This window comes from Microtus ochrogaster, chromosome 19, assembly GCF_000317375.1.
Source record: "Microtus ochrogaster isolate Prairie Vole_2 chromosome 19, MicOch1.0, whole genome shotgun sequence".
Taxonomy (NCBI): Eukaryota; Metazoa; Chordata; class Mammalia; order Rodentia; family Cricetidae; genus Microtus; species Microtus ochrogaster.
In genome coordinates this window covers 14,864,341-14,883,432 of record NC_022021.1, presented here as the reverse complement: position 1 = coordinate 14,883,432, position 19,092 = coordinate 14,864,341, and positions in this window count along the sequence as shown.

The window sequence follows — 19,092 nt, the reverse complement described above, 5'->3', positions numbered from 1 at the left end:
CTCCTCTTCTTCTTCTTCTTCTTCTTCTTCTTCTTCTTCTTCTTCTTCTTCTTTTCTTCTTCTTCCTCTTCCTCTTCCTCTTTTTCTGCTCCTGCTCCTCCTCCTCCTTTTCCTCCTTCTCCTTCCCCTTCTCCTTCCCCTTCTTCTCCTTCTCCTTCTTCTTCATGGTCCATAAGCCTAGTTAATAGTTGGATCAAATTTAGATGGCTGAGAGTTTACAGCTTTAAAATGACTGTTTAAAATGGAAACTTGCAGACCATCTACAAGGAATCTACAGCAAAACAAAAGCAATCACCACGACCAGGTGGATAGTGATGCTGTGAAATTAGAAAATGAAATTAAGTTGTCAACACAATGAGTAGAGTTGAGGGGTCATCCATGGGGAGCCTCATCACCATCACTTCAAAATTTAATTCTTTCCTTAATCATCCTCAGATATTTTATATTCAGCTGTAACTGTGTGATCAGACTCACCTCTGATTTCTCCTAATCGCGAACACTAGGAGAAGCACCTATGCTTAGCTGTCTTATCAATCTTCAACAACTGGACATTGCTGCAGAGCTCCATCAGATGCTTAGAACAATGTGCTAGTAACAGTTATTCCTCTCTGTGTCTCTCTGTCTGTCGCTCTTCTCTGTCTCAGTCTTTGTCTCTTTGTCTCTGTCTGTCTCTCGGTCTTTGTCTACCTGTCAGTCTCTCTGCCTCTGTTGGTCTCTCTGTTTTGTCTCTGTCTCTCTCTGTTGGTCTTTCTCTCTCTCTCTCTCTCTCTCTCTCTCTCTCTCTCTCTCTCTCTCTCTCTCTCTTTCTCTCTCCCTCTCTCTCCAGACCAGAGAGGTGACATAGACCTGAGATAGTCAGGCTGCCGCCTGAAGGTCAGTTGGATTTGCCAACGTATGTTGCTGATTTTGTGACATGGAAGCCATCTGGAAAGAGCAGACCGGGGAAATGTATGCTCTCTGTTTTCCTAAATGCAGTTCTAGCCAAATGTTTACAGGATTAGCTGGAGAAATCTGCAGTTTTTTGTTGGGTCTTGTTAAAACTTGGCAAACCTTTACTAAAGAGCCTATCAACAACCCACGAGGAATTTGATGTCTCTTGGAATACTTGATTTTTCAATGTTTATTGGACAAAATTTAATTGGAAGCCCCAGGGCCTTTTCTGATCACTTGCCCACATTGCCATATGAAGGCATGACCTGCATTTTCAGCTTGAAATGGCCAGTTGAAGAGAAGCAATGCCTGTATAAGCCTAAAAGAGGCCAGAGAAGCAGGCTCCACTGAGGCCTCAGGAGAAGCAGCTTAGATCCTTTAGAAGAAAGGATCTAAAACTAGGCCAATCAGCGCATAGCCCTTGTGCAGTATTTCCACAGCTAAATCCCAAAGCCTGTGTACCTCATCTACATCAGGATTATGGGTCGCAGCCATGACTATCAACTAACTACACAGCACATTTGGAAATATACTCCATGGGAAAAAAAATAAAGTTGGCAGTTTCCTCTCTAGTATCCAGCATAACAGTGCCAGGTTAGTAGTATGTGTTTTCAGTGATCAAAACTCAAAGAATTTCCTGTGCATCTGCTGGAACCTGCCAAGTTCCACATTTTTGCTCCAAAGTTCTCCGCACTCCAGCTCTGCCCTGTGCACCCAGTTCTGTGTGATGATTCAGAATCTGAAGCCATGCGATATGCTTCAAATTCCAGTCCCACTCTTTGCCAGCCTACCTTGAGAACTCACTGAGCTTCAGTTCACTTCTGTTTCTTTTCACTGTGAAATAAGAATTGAAACAAGGCTTATTCTATGTGATGGCTGTGAAGAACAAGTGAGCTGATATGTGAATGCATTAGCACAATGGCTCACGCCTGGTGAGAACCATACAGCGTAGATGCTTAAAAACACACTGGATACACCCAGCTCACAATGTTTATTACATTTCTTCCTCTTTCTGTTGGTTGGTTATAGTGCAGATTATTTAGCTTACAGAGAACCTGGGCAAGTTATTTGTTCTTTATTTTCTGTGGAGTTGAGCCTGAAGTAAACACTCAGTAAATCCTGTGGGGTATAACTTTACAAAGTCACATAATAGTTGCAATACCTTTTTAGAGAGAATTTTAGAAAAGAACAAATCAGAAAAATATGAGTGATAAAAATTAAAAGTGTAACCGACCAACAAAAAGTAGATGTTAGCCAGTTTCCAATTTCTTCTAGATGTTTAAAATGTATTTTCTTTTTTTAAAAATTTATTTATTTATTAAGGATTTTTGCCTCCTCCCCACCACCGCCTCCCATTTCCCTCCCCCTCCCCCATCAAGTCCCTCTCCCTCATCAGCTTGAAGAGTAATCAGGGTTCCCTGACCTGTGGGAAGTCCAAGGACCACCCACCTCCATCCAGGTTTAGTAAGTTGAGCATCCAAACTGCCTAGGCTCCCACAAAGCCAGTATATGCAGTAGGATCAAAAACCCACTGCTATTGTTCTTGAGTTCTCAGTAGTCCTCATTGTCCGTTATGTTCAGCAAGTCCGGTTTTGTCCCATGCTTCTTCAGACCCAGGCCAGTTGGCCTTGGTGAATTCCCGATAGAACATCCCCAATGTCTCAGTGTATGGGTGCACCCCTCGTGGTCCTGAGTTCCTTGCTCGTGCTCTCTCTCCTTCTGCTCCTGATTTGGACCTTGAGATTTCTGACTGGTGCTCCAATTTGAGTCTCTGTCTCCTTTCATCGCCTGATGAAGGTTAATATTCAGGAGGATGCCTATATGTTTGTCTTTGGATTCACCTTCTTATTTAGCTTCTCTAGGATCGCGAATTATAAGCTCACTGTCCTTTATTTATGGCTAAAAACCAAATATTTAATAAAATGTATTTTCAAGAGGAAAAGTCATGTAGAAACTGAACTAGAGCTTGAGCCACTATCCTCTATCACTATTTGTGTTTGATTCACTGTAGTCCTTTTTATTTAAAAGTCTGCTCTCCATTAAATTCCCTCCACTCCATTAAATTCCTATCCCATCTTCCCCATCATCATTCCCTCCCAACTTCATGTGTTACTGTCATTAAACCAGCCAGCTTAGTCCATCAGCATTTCCAGTACGTATCGTGCGTGTGGTATAGGGCCGTCTACGGGAGTGTAGGTAGCTTTTCAAGGGCCACATCCTTGAAGAACCCTCCCCTAGAAGCTACTATTTACCAATAGTTCCTCATCTAGTCATAAGGGTTTGTGTCCACCTACCTTCCCTGTGTTAGTATTTTGTCTAACTTGCTTTTGCAGGGGTCTTGGGTGTGTTATTACAACTACTGTGAATTCATATATTCAACCGGTGAAACTTTAGTAACTTTAAATGGAGACTGAGCTTTAGTTTCCTCACCAACCAGAACCTAATAATCACACAGAAACTATATTAATTACAACACTGTTTGGCCAACAGTTTAGGCATATTCCTAGCCAGCTCTTATATCTTAAATTAACTCTATTAATCTGTGTATCACCATGAGACTATGCCTTACCGGTAAGGTTCTGGCATCTTTCTCCTTTGGAAGCTGCATGGCGTCTGCCTGACTCTGCCTTCTTTCTCCCGGCATTCAGTTTAGTTTTCCTGCCTAGCTATATTCTGCCCTGCCATAGACAAAAGCAGCTTCTTTAACCAAAGGTAATAAAACATATTTATAACCTAATGGTCAAAGAAGCCGTTCTACTGAGGTTTTGAGAGATGCTCTAATCTATTAGTATAATAATAAATCATTGGTTTAACACTCTGTCCATTTGAAGGAATAATTATAGATTTGTCTTTAGGGCCTAGGACCTATCTAGCCAAAGTTTCTTGTTCCTAGTAATGGATGAGCATGAGTTCTGTTTTGTGGAGTAACCAAGAGCAATTATAATAACCTATAATATTTAGGGATCTATGAGAGTCTATTGGCAAATAACTACAAGACAGGTAACCCATTTCTGATACCAGCACTATTTTTATTATAATCTGTGATGACTTGGAGAAGGTTGGTCCCTTATAACAGACTAAGGCTATTGAAACTATTTTTATGTATGTGTTATTGTGGGATTCTTTGTCTACACTCCTTTTTGTATTTACTAAACTAGATTAGTTTGAGAAAAGAATTGTTCACAGTCATCTGGCCTCCAGATTTGTTAAGCATCAGTAGACTTAGGAATTGGGTAGGCACGCAGGTTGTTTTCTAAGCTTGAGAAATTGCTGTTAGAAAATTCAACATCTAAAACTCATAATTTTATTTTATTTTTAATACCTTTAATGTCTTGAAGTTTTTTATTTTACACTGGTTTTTTATTGTTTTTATTGAGCTATATATTTTTCTCTACTCCTTTTCCTTCCCCTCTCCCCTTTTACACTCTCATATGATCCCCACACTCCCAATTTACTCAGAAGTTCTTGTCTTTTTCTAGTTCCCATGTAGATTAGATGCATATATGTCTCTCTTAGGTACTCTTTGTTGTCTAGGTACTCTGGGATGGTGAACTATAAACTGTTTTTTTTTTAAATTTTATGTCCAAAAATCACTTATGAGTGAGTACATATGATATTTGTCTTTCTGAGTCTGAGTTACTTCACTCAATATGATATTTTCTAGATCGATCCATTTGCCTGCAAATTTCAAGATGTCATTATGATTTTCTCCTGCTGTGTAGTACTCCATTGTGTAAATGTTCCACATCTTCTTTATCCACTCTTCATTTGAGAGGCAGTTAGATTGTTTCCAGGTTCTGGCTATGACAAATAACGCTTCTAAGAACATAATTGAGCACCTATCCTTGTGGTATGCTTGAGCATCCTTTGGGTGTATACCCAAAAGTGGTATTGGTTGGTCTTAAGGAAGGTTGTTTCCTAATTATCTGAGAAATTGCCATACTGATTTCCAATAGCAGCTGTACCAGTTTGCACTTCCATGAGGAATGGAGGAGTGTTCCCTTTATTCCACATCTTCTCCAGGATAAGCTGTCATCAGTGTTTTTGCTCTTGGTCATTCTGACAGGTATAAGACTGAATCTCAGTTGTTTTGGTTTGCATCTCTTTGATGGCTAAGGATGTTGTGGATTTCCTTAAGTGTCTTTCAGCCATTTGAGTTTCATCTGTTGAAAGTTCTCTGTTTAGGTTTATACCCCATTTTTATTGGATTATTTGTTTTTTTGATGACCAATTTCTTGGGTTCTTTGCATATTTTGGAGATCAGCCCTCTGTCCAATGAGGGGTTGATAAGTATTTTTTCCCATTCTGTTGCCTGCCATTTTGTCTTGTTCACCATGTCCTTTGCTTTAAAGAAGCTTCTTAGTTTTAGTTTTATTGATTGTTTCTCTCAGTGCCTACTAACACAGACACTGGAAAATCATAATTTTAAACATGTGGTAGGCTATTTAAAAAAGCAGAAATCGTATTCTTAAATTTTTTTATATCAGACTAGTTTGTATATGTTCTTACTCCATAGATTTTATGCCAATTATGCCAAATTTGTAATAAATCTGTCAACATTTCATTTGTTATATAGTGGTTATACTTAGCTAACTTAACAAAGAATCAGAGCATATTTATCAAAGAGCACTGAATTACAGCAGCTACCATTTCAATGTTAATACAGTCATCTAACAAAACAAGCTTTCAGTAACTATACCAGTATATTTTGAGCCAAGTTTAGATCATAGCTGACTGCTTGACTTCTACATTGTATAAAGTTTGAAGTAAATCAGATTCCTTACAGGAGTACACACAGAGGTCTCTGCAGTTGGATTTTTGTTAAGTTTTCTCAACATGTGAAAATTTCTCTTCCTTCAATTTTTCTACCTTTGTGTTGTTTAGATACTCTCATGTCTTCCATTGGTCCTTTTCTGAACCTTAGTTCATAGCTATTCTATTTTTTATATAATGCTTCTAGTAGTTTCAAATTACATCTCTAATAGATGATTCTGGATTATTAATTTCCTTCAAAATTCTAATAAGCTCCTCCAAAAGCATGTCTTTGTAAGGGTTTCATTGACATGATGAGACATCATGGCCATGGCACCTCTCATAAAGGAAAACATTTAATTTGGGCTGGCTTATAGTTTCAGAGCTTTAGTCCATCATCTTCATAGTCATGCAGTCAGCCCTGATGCTGGAGAAGGAGCTGAGATTTATAAATCTTGATCCATAGGCAATAGGAAATAAACTGTCACTGGGCATTTCTTGAGCAAAGGAGACCTCAAAGCCCACCCCCACAATGACATACTTCCTCCAACAAGGCCATTCCTACTGCAAAAAGTCACACCTCCTAATAGTACCACTCTCTATGAGGAACATTTTTTCCCAATCATCACAACCTGCTAGACCCCTCTTCTTGGAGGAGATCACTATATTCAGAGTTTAATGTATTTTGGAATGAATTCATCATGCCTGAGATCATCTCTCTAATTTCTTTACTGTTTTTCCTCTCACTCATTAGGAAATCAGCATCTCTATTAACTACTCTACTCTGATTCTATATCCATCCAACCACACGTTATTGAATGTTTGATCATCATATTTTCACAGTCTCCTTATATCTCTTCTGTTATATAAACACCGGAGATAAGTCCTAGGATTATACATGATAATGGTTGAACTGATAAATGAATGTTTCCTGCCTTAGTTTCTTTCCTCTTTTATCATATTTCAGAGTAATCACTTCTGTAAAATTTATGTATTCATCATGTCACTTCCGTTGAAGCCCTTCACTGCTTATACTTACCTGCAACAATGTTTCCCAGTCCTGACTTCACAAACATTAATAATATTGATACTGATCAATGATATGCTAGAAACTATCACCATTAGAACAGCTTTGCTCATCAGCTATCATGAGCAATGTCTTCAAAAGCAATAATAGTCCTAAATATCAGATAATTATCTGTTGGGCCCGAATCCATGAGGTATTTTTCACATTCAGAATAGTAATTATCATGAACCATAGATTATGTACTAAGAGCTATATTCTGTACTTTGGAAATGGAAGTTTTTTGTAATGTGTTCTGAATTTTTCTAAGCATATTATTACTTGTACTCTTTATACAAAAGTTCTTCTCTTATATTCCCCATCCACAAATATGCCTTACATGGTGCCCTTTCTTTGCTTTTACTTATAGAATAGGTTAACTATAATACAGTGCAACTTTACCTCCTTTTAATGGGAGAACAGAATGAACATAAAAATGGACCTTAATGCACTCAACTAATCACAAGCAATTTACAGTGCTTGTGAACTTTCTAGGGCATCTGTGTCTGCTTACCAATAATGACCCTGAATTCTGATGAATTATGAGAAGTTGTAACAATGGAGCAGATATGATCAGAGATGAGGTGCTCTGGCCTCTCTAGGGAGGGGATTTCTTTTTTGAAGGAAAGAGAGTGACCATATATTTCTATCAAACACCAGATCACTGATCTTTAAAGCATGTGTTTTGTGAAATGTGAAACTTGCCTCTCCTGAAGCTGTGCTTCTCTTTGTTATGTTGTATGAGGACATTCAGACTTCAAATGCCTAAAGTGGAGAGAAAGTAAGAGTCTTCAAAAACAACCCGAGGTTGTTTTTATATTGACTTTATATTTTTCTTTTCCCACATGTTCCTTCTAGCTGTCTTGGCTGCTTCTCATATCAAGTATGGAAAGTACAAATCCTAAAACTTAAGAGATGTCATTTAGTAGCAAATAAGGTTTTATCGCATAGTTAAGTCCTTCCTGCAGGAGACTTCTTGCTCAGAGGACACAAAGGGCACCCACTTAAGAATAATTGCCTGTACTCATGGCTAGATTACTCACAGATGTTTGTTTAAGTAAAAAGCAGCGTTTAGGTCACTTGATTGTATCCCATCTAGTTCAACAGACCTGTTCCACCTGTGCTTAACTCCTGAGTGTTCTGGAAAAATCCAGAAGCTTTGTGGAGAGACTAAGATGACTTACTTTGTTTTATTCCAAACTGGAGCTGTGCTTTCCACTAACTTCTAAATGAAGGGCACTAGCCAGATCTGTTAAATGAGTACTTACAGAAAATACATAGGTTCACAAGGTCATTGATGTTCTTCTTTTTAATAGCAAGTCTATTGCCTTCTTGTGGTTGTAGCATATCCCAGTGATAATCAGCTGAAGAGGGTGAACTTGAAGGTTTGCATCCGTTATCAATTGGCAGCTTGACTTTGGGGTATGTGGTGAAGAAGTACATTGTGGCAGGGAAGTCTGCAGACCAAAACCACTCATGTTACCACTAGGAAGAAAAAATAGTTAAGAACCAAGGGTTTCACAATGGCTCTTGACAGCCTGTCCCCAAAAGAACAAATCTCCTACTAGGCCACAACCCTTAACCCTCCACTTCTCAGTTGTAACAAATTGGAGACCCATTTTTAACAAATAGGCCTTTGGGGATATTTTGGATCCATGAAAAAACTGTGGTCAGTTATTCCAAACTTGCATCCAGCCAAATACTTTTTCAAAAGCACAGAGAAAATGGAAGTGGCAGGCAGAGTTATGAAGCAGTGAAATGATCTTTGTGTTCTGATCCGAGGGACCTGTGATATGATTCAGATGTAATTGCAGACCTTGAGATAAAAGAAAGCTATGACCGGTCAGGGTGGAACTAATCTAACCCCAAAATCCTTAAAGAGATTATCTGTTTTTAAGGGAAGAAAGAATGAATGGTATTGGAGGAAGGGGCCATTGGTCAAGACTTGGAAGTTTTTCAAGCTCTGAAGGGCAAGGAAAGATTTCCCTTCTGGAGTCGTTAAAGGGGAAGTTGGCTTCTTGTACAATTGTAGGACTATGAAATCACAAATGTGTGTAGTAGTAAGCAACCTAGTGTGGTAATTTGTTACTAAAACCGTGGAAAAGTATAGGAGTTAACATAACCGTTTGTTTCCAGTGAAGAGTAGGGAGGACACAAAAGCTTTTTTCAAAGGTAAGAATCTAGATTCTGACTGTTTACATTGCCCAACAAAAACTTAATATCTACCTACTTCCTAACTATACATAATTTTCATTTTTAGCACAGGTTTATTACAATGTAGTTTGCATGTGTTTCACCTATTTAAGAAAATTTAGCATTATCATCAAATCCTGACTGATGTATCCTGTGAGTCTCGATCATCTCAGGCAGCAGTCTTGAATCTTTTCTGGATGTAGAACTCTGATATCCAGGCCATCTGGTCCTACAGGAGATTTCTCAGGTGATCTTCCTTTATCAAATCTGATTTTTCTTAACTTAGAATGAATCCACAGCCTCTCCTGTGGAAACGAAAGCAAAATCTCTTCTCCAAAGTAACATACCTTTTGACTTCAATTTTTCAAATAGAAAAAAATCTTTATCTCAAATTAAAGTCTTACTAACTGAATGATAAAAGATTTCACAGTTTTTTTTAAAAGAAGCAGGATTTAGTGCTTAATGTACTGAGTGAAGAAGTACATCTTGATTTTAGACCAAATTTCCCATATACAATGTAGTTCAGACAAAAAGAAAAATAGGTAGGCAGTGAGATCAAATGTAAGGAAAATTGTATGTATCTCATTATGTGAATATGGTAATGTAAAGACCAAAACTGATAGATATCTTTGTCTATGAAAGTATTGAACTAGACAGTAGGTCTCAGCATCATAACAAAATGAAATGTCTTCCTCCCTTTTTTACAGAGGAGAAGATGAAAGCTTAGAGAAGTTTCAATAACCAAATTCATAAATCTAGCAGATTCTAGAATGAGATTAATATCTAATAGTTCTTATGTTCAGAAACCACAGTTAAGGCCCAGAAAAGCAAAGTTAACCTATAAATTGTTCTAAGAGAGGGTTGTTTGTTCGGCTGCCTGGCTAGCTTAGCCCCAAAATAATCACACGGAAACTCTATTAATTAAATCACTGCTTGGCCCATTAGCTCTAACTTCTTATTGGCTAACTCTTACATATTAGTTTAACCCATTTCTACTCATCTGTATATCACCATGAGGTCATGGCCTACCAGCAAAGTCTCAGCACGTCCAGCGGCGGGTCCATGGTGTCTCCCTCTGACTCCACCTATCTTTCGCCAAGCATTCAGTTCCATCTTCCCTGCCTATCTACGTTCTGCCCTATCAGGCCAAGGCAGTTTCTTTATTCATTAACCAATACAAGCAATACACAGAGGGGACTCCCACATCAATTGGTTGATGATGTGTGAGTCCCGTCTGTGTGCTGTGATTACTATTAATGAATAGAGAAACTGCTTTGGATCTATAGCAAGGCAGAACTTAGGTGGGCAGGAAAAGCTAGGCTGAATGGTGGGAGAAAGAAGGGCAGAGTCAGAGAAAAGCCATGGAACCACTACCAGAATCAGACATGCTGAAACACAACCTGTAAGCCACTATCATGTGGCAATACACAAATTAATAGAGATGGGTTAAATTAGTATGTAAGAGTTAGCCAGTAAGAAGTTAGAGCTAATGGGCCAAGCAGTTTATTTTATTTATTTATTTATTTATTTATTTATTTATTTATGATTTCTGCCTCCTCCCCTCCACCGCCTCCCATTTCCCTCCCCCCCCTCGATCAAGTCCCCCTCCCTCATCAGTCCGAAGAGCAATCAGGGTTCCCTGACCTGTGGGAAGTCCAAGGACCACCCACCTCCATCCAGGTCTAGTAAGGTGAGCATCCAAACTGCCTAAGCTCCCACAAAGCAGTAATTTTATTAATACAGTTTCTGTGTAATTATTTCAGGGGTCTGGATGGCTGGTATATGAATAAGCAGCCAATTGGTTTTCACTTACAGATTGATTTGGAGGGACCATCTTTTGAGCAGGTTGCCAGGAAAGAACAAATGACAAAGGAGCTAAGCAGGCTCATTAATCACATGATTTCCATACACAACATTCAGAGTCAATTAGTAAGCATTTTAGATGTATGCTATGGGGTTGGTGTGCTAGGAATGTAACAGCACAGGAGTCACATGTGTTCATACGAATAGAAACAAACAGGGACTTGGTGAATCAAAGGGAATTATAATATTAATAATAGCCTTTTGGAGAAGATAAAGTTAGGATACAGAACAGTAAAGAGTAATGTCACTCAGTCATAGAAAGTCAGTAAAAGACTTCATTATGGGAGCAGAAAGATAAGATGGGCAGGTACAGGGGAGAAAAAGTTTACTTAAGTGAGAAAAAATCATGAGAACAGAGAACAGATGTATTCACGAAAGAGAGTATGTCTGTGTTGCATACAGGTTACAGACATGAAAATGGACTTGTGAGAGCTGACAGTGGTTAAGAAGGCTATGACTTACATTCAGAGACTTTTGAACTGTATTCAAACAAGCAAAAAGATTTTTTTCAGATACTCAAAGGATGCTGCATCCTACCATGAAGACACGTGCTCGACTATATTCATAACAGCTTTATTTGCAATAGTCAGAAATTGGAAACAACCTAGATGTTCCTCAACCAAAGAACAAATTTTTAAAATGTGGTACATTTACACAATGGAGTATTGCTCAGTTGTTTAAAAAGTAACATCATGAAATTTTCAGGCAAACAGATGGAACTAGAAAAAAAATTATCCTGAGCAAGGTCACTCAGACCCAAGACAAACATGGCATATACTCACTTGTAAGTAGCTATTACCAAAAAGTAAAGAATAACAGTACTACAATCCAGACCCAGAGAGAGTAGGTAACAAGAATGTCCCAAGGTGTGGAAATTGAAACGATCTTCCAGAGAAGAAAAAACATAATAGATTTTAAGGGTAAACTGGGCACAGATGGGGATGGAAGTAGGATGGATTGGGTAGAGGGTGATAGAGTACTAGGAGAGACTACTGGAATTGGGGGGGACATTTCGGAAGTGAAGTAGAAACCTAATACAATGGAAACTCCAAGGAATCCACCAGCAAGACCCTAGCAAAGACCCCTACTAATGGGTTATGGAACCTGACCTGGCCACCTTCTATAACCAGGCAGGTTATCTAGTGGAGGGACTGGAGCACCAACCCAGCCGCAAAGCCTTCCTTCCACCTATAATTTGTCCTACTTGCAAGGTATGCAGGGGTAAGGGTGGCACAGAACTTATGGGAGTGGACAACCAGTAACTGGTCCAAACTGAGACCCGTGCCACGAGAGGGAACCCATACCTGCCACTGCCAGGAGGGCCAGGACCCAGAGTTTGGACAGCCCAGAGACCCAAATAGGATCAGTAAAAAATTCAATGAAATGATTACTACTGAAACTCGACTATACTTGTAGACCAGAGTTTAGCATAGTCTTTATCAGAGGCATCATCCTGAGAGCAGACACAGAGACCCGCAGACAAACATTAGGCAGAGATCGGGGAATCCTGCAGAACTAAGCAAGTAAAGATTATAGAAGAGGGGTCTAGACACCACAACAAAACGGCCCACAGAATTAACTAACTGGGGCTCTTACGGGCTCACAGAGACTCAACCAACAATCAGGAAGCCTGTATGGGTCTGACCTACGTTCTCTGCATAAATATTATAGTTGTGTAGCTTTGTGTTCCTCCCAACAGTGGGAGTGGGAGATGGTTGTCTCTGATTCTTTTGCCTTGTTTATGGACTCTTTTTCTCCTGGGTTGCCTCATATAGTCTTAGAATGAGGATACGTTTCTAATTTTATTATAATTTAACATGCCATATTTGTTCATTATTCTTGAGATGCCTGTCCTTTCAAGAAGGGAAAGGAGGAAGAGTGGATCTGGGAGAGAGGATGCTGTCGGGGAGAGACTTAGGAGGAGAGGAGGAAAGGGAAATCTTGGTCAGGATGCAATATATGAGAGAATACATTTTTTAAAAGAGAGATAAAAGAAAGCTATGATCATATTAGATATGACTATATCACTGTATATACATATATATGTTTATATATGTGTGCTCATATAAATCATTTGCATATTTATGTAAACATACATTTGCACGCATATATGTTATTTATATATTTATATAAATATACATTTGTGTGCACGTATATTATTTGCATATATTTAAATAAATATACACATGCACACACACATATATGTAAAAAAGAAAGAGAGAGAGGTACTACAGGTACTACATAGCCCTGACTGGCCTTGAACTCACATAATTCTTCCTGCCTCTTATAAGTGATGGAATTAAAGGACTGTGACACCATACCTTGTCATATGACCATATTCTGCCTTCAAAATATTTTCACAGGATATCAGGATGTGTTAGGTAAATTGGACACAGAAGACCATTTTGGATGCCAATAACAGGTAGTAGTTTTGGTAGGGGAGATGAAGCAGTGCATATATAATGAAGATGGACAGACTAGATTAAAATCTAGAGCTCTAGAAGCATAGAATGAATACAACTTGGAGCTTCATAAAGAATCAGAATTTGCTGTCATCTTTAATTTGAAAGAGAGGGTTATTTATTCTTTTACTATCAGAGAGACTTGAGTCTGTTTCCATTTCATAGAAAGGACCAGTCGTAAAGAGAGGTGACAAAAGCCAAACTAGGCAACTGTGGAGAGAGAGGAATCGCTGAGATGAGGCAAAGGGAGTAGTGTTCATTATTCTCAGATGAGAGACATTTCCTCTCTGACAAGCAAGCACTGAGTTCACATTTGAGAATCAGGAGAAGTCTAGACTCCATATCCACGACCTGAGGGAAGGGATGACAAGCATAGAAGAAGATGGATATGTCACTTCTCCTGGAACGCTACTTGAGTGCCTGCCTGCTTAGTAGTGTTCATGCTGCTAAGCTCTTTCATGGAAACACTTCTGTCTTTGTTAAACATGTCATGCTCTAAGATCAACACAGTGAGGCCTAAGGAAAGAAAAAGACAGCCTGAAAAACCACTAAAATATATATGAAAAGAGAGTAAAATTGTAAATGTAAACTTAAATAATTACCAATAACTGTTAATGTTACTATTAACTGCTACAAATGACTACAAGTCTTTGATACTGTAGATCAATCCCCATGCAGCAGTTCATTGCCCAGATGTGAGAGCAGGAAAGATTAGAGTTTTGCTAACTCCAGCAATGCCAGGGCATAGATATCTGTTGCTAGAGTGGGAAGGGCAGAATTAAAAACCTAACTGACTGCTCTTTTAGAAGTATTGGCAAGAGCCAGAGGGGATGACTGCAGGAACAATTGATGAGGAGAGGTGGAGGCAAAGGTGCTTGAGAAGGGCCAAGGTCTGTAGTTAGCACTTGTTGATTGCACTGTGTAGATTAATATATTTCCTATAGATTGCATATGTTGGAATTAAAAACATACCCATTGAGAGAGTATTTTATTCCAATTTTCAAAAGAAAAAATAAAATCTTAAAAAGTTTGAGTAACTTGCATAAAATCCTAAATGGATATTAACAGAAACAATAACATGGATCACAGTCATTTCCTATATCGGGCATTAATTTAGAATGTTATATTCTACATTTATTTTGTTTTATTATTTTATTTTGTTACTTCAGTATTAGGGATCGACATGGTGCTTCCCTCTTGCTAGCAAAGTGCTCTACCACTGATGTTATAAAAAATTAAAATTACTATTATCACTTTAGAGAGGAAGCACAAATATTTCAATAGTTATTAAATCAGGCGATGAAAGGAGACAGAGACAGAGACCCACATTGGAGCACCGGACATAATTCTCAAGGTCCAAATCAGGAGCAGAAGGAGAGAGAGCACGAGCAAGGAACTCAGGACCGCAAAGGGATGCACCCACACACTGAGACAATGGGGATGTTCTATTGGGAACTCACCAAGGCCAGCTGGCCTGGGTCTGAAAAAGCCTGGAATAAAACCGGACTCTCTGAACATAGTGGACAATGAGGACTACTGAGAACTCAAGAACAATGGCACTGGGTTTCTGATCCTACTGCACGTACTGGCTTTGTAAGAGCCTAGGCAGTTTGGATGCTCACCTTACTAGACCTGGATGGAGGTGGGGGTCCTTGGACTTCCCACAGGGCAGGGAACCCTGATTGCTCTTCGGGCTGAGGAGGGAGGGGGACTTGATTGGGGGAGGGGGAGGGAAATGGGAGGCGGTGGCGGGGAAGAGACGGTAATCTTTAATAAATAAATAAAAAAAAAGGAGGAAATGAAAAAAAACAGTTCTCTTGGTGGTTAAGTGGCAGAAGCTAGGACCTATATTGCATGTCAAAAATAGGTTATCAAAGCTGCTGCTACTAAAAGACCCTTTTTTTTAGCCCACGAAAAATAGCACTGATTTAAGGAATTTTAGGAGACATTGTATTTAAGGCATTTTGAAAACCTTTCTTCCAAGAATTTTAATAAAAACCTTAATCTGTGTAACACTAAATTTAGATAAAATGAAATAGAAGAAATTGGAGTGAAATTCATATAGCAATATAAAACAAAACACAGCAGTTGAACCCGATACATGAAAAAGAAGAATGGTAGAAATACAGCAGAAAATAAATAAATGTTAGAAGTCTTTGGAGAGATTCTTGGTTACTTTCTTTTCTGCCCGTGACTGCTCAGTCAAATTTCCCACTGGATTAAATGTGCTGTCTGAGTTCTTCGTGAGAATGGCTACATTTTTCTCATGCTAATAATTCAAATGTAAGCATTTTGCAGGTAAGAATTCATAGCAAAATTTCCTCATTATTATTCCATTAAATCCCTGAAGAAGAAGCTTGTTTGACCATCTCCCTTTTCCACTCATCAACACAACCTTGAATAATTCTTCAGGTGATAGAAGCCTCAATATTTCTTTCACCTCAATAGTTAATCTCTCCCGCATTTACCAATATGTGAAAAGGATATAAGGAAATGGCTAATTTGTGTCTTCACTGAGTCGTTAATATCTAATTAAGCTTGAAGAAGTTCACAAGAGGATAACAATTATCTGTGACTTTCTGTACAAATCTAGACTTGCTGTAGATAGTGACCACATTCTGTATTCATAAATAAACTTAGCAAAAATACCATAAATGCACTATTTCTCCCCTCATCAACAGCTTAAGGAAAGTAAAAATCTGCGTGACTGTTGTGAAATTTGTAACCTTTCCCCTATAAGTCCTCTAATGAGCTTCACTCCTCTCAATGTCACGACATCTGCAAACATCATCACAGCAATGGCAATAGTGCGCAGGAATGACCTTTTGTGATGCCTTACCGCAAACTAGCTCATGATGCCTCTTCATTGGGAAACCATACATCTTTAGAAGCAGACACTAAGGTTATATTTGCTAGATCCTTGGTGCTAAGATCAGTGCAAACAGTTAAGTCAATGCAGCCTACTTAGCTTTTGACAGAGATGTTATTGGATACCTGATTCCCAGTGGACTGAATGAATATTACATTGGCTGCAGCGTGAAGTCAGAAAAGTTTCTCACCAATCTCAGCAGAAAGATGCTATAAGTATATGTAGCATGTATTCTGCTTTCTTCTGGGAAGGTCATTTATAAATCAAACTGACTAATGCTTAGGAGGAAAATACAATATAATCAGAGTTCTTGCAGAGGTCGCAAATAAATGAAGAGGATGATTGTTCAAGTTTTGTCTTTGGTAACAAAACATTTGGTGATTTTATGGGTGATTACTCTATGCTTTTATGAGATGGAGAAGAGAATAGATTATTTTTTGATTGATTGGCCTTGTGTACTCCATGCTTATGTGGAACTCAACAGACTTGCCTTGAACTCATAGTACTCTTCCTGATTCAGTTTTTTGAGGTTAGGATTACAGGCATGAGTCACTGTGCCAGACTCAAGGAAGGTCTTTATTCCCTTTAGTATATACATTACATAATATTTTATTCCATCCTGATTGGTATATTATCAGTTCTCATATGTTCTTGTGATTAATTTTAATGTATCACAATAGAAATTCCAAACCTAACATGTGGGCAGAATCAGCCTGTAGATATGTTTTATTTGGGCAGCACTGAACTTTGAAGGTCAGAAGATGATGTAACCTCTAGAAGGAGGTTCATGGCCCACTATCCCAAGGGCCCGCTTCTGCATACTCTGTCTTAGCTTATTGCCATCTGGCCTTATTCAGTCCTGGGTAGGCATTGGAATTTAAAGTTTCTGATTAAAGGGAGTAAACAAATAACCTGGTTATTTATTTTTGCAAGACCAACCGTACAGAACATAGCAAGCACTCCTTTTTATTATAAGTAAATGCCAGGGATGCCAGTACTGCAGTCTGGGATTTCAGAGCGCTCTGTCAGTAGCATGATCTAAAGGGGCTGATTTTCACAACAATCCCCTCAAATGCTTAAACACCAGAAAAAAAAAAGAGGGAGAACAGAGTAAAGGACCACACAGGATATTTAATTAGGCAGAAAGGGGGTCCCCTCACCCTGAGGGAAAAGGGCCATCCCAGCAGTGAAAGGCTTTCTGCTCACTGCCCATGTGATTGCCCAGAAAGCTGCTGCGATCTGGTGCTGGCAACAGCACATCTCCCTATTTGCACATGCATGGAAACACTTTTTGTTGAAGCTACTTGACAACTCTTAGTGTTTGTTTACCTGTCATTCTGCGAAGCCACACACCGACTGTTTAGGTTACACCTAATGACAGTTTCTCATTCATTTTATCGCTTAACATTTCTTGTTGTGGTTTAACAACCCCTTTCATTTATTGGAATTGCAGACAAGTTTGAAATGTGAGTGTACTGGAAAGACAAACACGCGTCATTACCTTTCCTCTCCTGGTGCGCAGTCCTTTGTGAAATCCGCCAGGGAACAGCAGTTGCAGGCACTCGGGAAGCAGGGGAGCGGGAGAGATTGCTTCAGAATGCCATAGACTGCACTGGTATTCCTTTGAGAAGTATCTCCTAGTGACATCAGGACCTTCAGATGGAGGCCCAGGGTGGTCCGTCACGTTACATAGTGATAATGGAATCTTCAGTAAGAGTATTTTTCAAAGTCTACTCCCCAGAGAAGACCAGGTTCAGTCTGCTTGCCTCTCTGGTGATTTGCCTGGCTCTTCAGTTTTAATCTGGGGGACTTTAAGAGAGGATGCTGTGTTTTATTCTAATTTCAATTAATTAAAACAAGAAGTTAGAGAAATGGCCTCGCTATAGGACATCACTTTAAGGAAAATAAAGGAATATTTTTTGTGTGCCTACCTCAAGGAAAGTTAGGCATTCTTGATCCTGTGTTATAATATTATTATGCCAGATGACTAAAATGAATGACAGAAAAAGGAGCTACATGTTTGGTGTCCAGGAAGAAGTCATGGTACTCATAGAAGATATGTCAATATACTTTAGGGACAATCTGACACTCATGTAGACTCCAAGAAATATTGAGATTGATAATGGAAAACTATAGCTGTCAAGTTGGAATGGAAGGAATATTTTGCTGTGTTAGCTCCAAATAATAGAAGGACCTTGAATATTAACTATGACTGCCATAAATTCCCTCCAAGTGACAACATAGAGAAAACCAGTATCTGAGAAGATATCAGACCTACAGGTAGAGGTCCAGGAGGGGCAAGATGAGCTCAGGAGCACTTAAGAGGGAAGTTCGAGGACCACGCAGCCAAGCTCGGGCAAAAATGAGATAAGACGGTTTCATTCAAAGCCAGCTGAAGCTACAGTCTAGTTGAAAATAAAGATGACAGGTGAGTGAGCCATGGGATTAGCTCGGCCCGATTTCATAAAGCTTTAGGTAGTTTGACACATATAATACATTAAAGTTTTAGTTATTTCTTTTTTTTTTCAGTGAGTGTGTGTGTCTGTGTGTGTCTCTGTGTGTGTGTGTCTGTGTGTGACTCAACGTGTATATGCTTGGTGTGTACCTGTGTATGTGTATGCTTGTCAACTTCAAGTATAATTCTTCCTGCATCATTCAAATTTTAAAGATTTGGTTCCCAATAAAAGTTCTCTAATATGGGCTTATGTCCGTACAAGATTACATACGTGAGAGTGATTATAGAAAACAGACAGAATGTCTGATAAATTCAACAGTTACCATTACAGGATGAAGGAATTCCAAAAGTGAACTAATTACTCCGCTGGGGTAAGATGACCAGTAAAAAGATGCAGAAGAAGGACACAGAAGTGTGGACCAAGTAAAACGCCCCTTTTCAGGTCAGAGAAGCTGTGGCAGAAAAAAGTTTACAAGTTAAGCTTCTAAAGAGTCCACTGATGTAT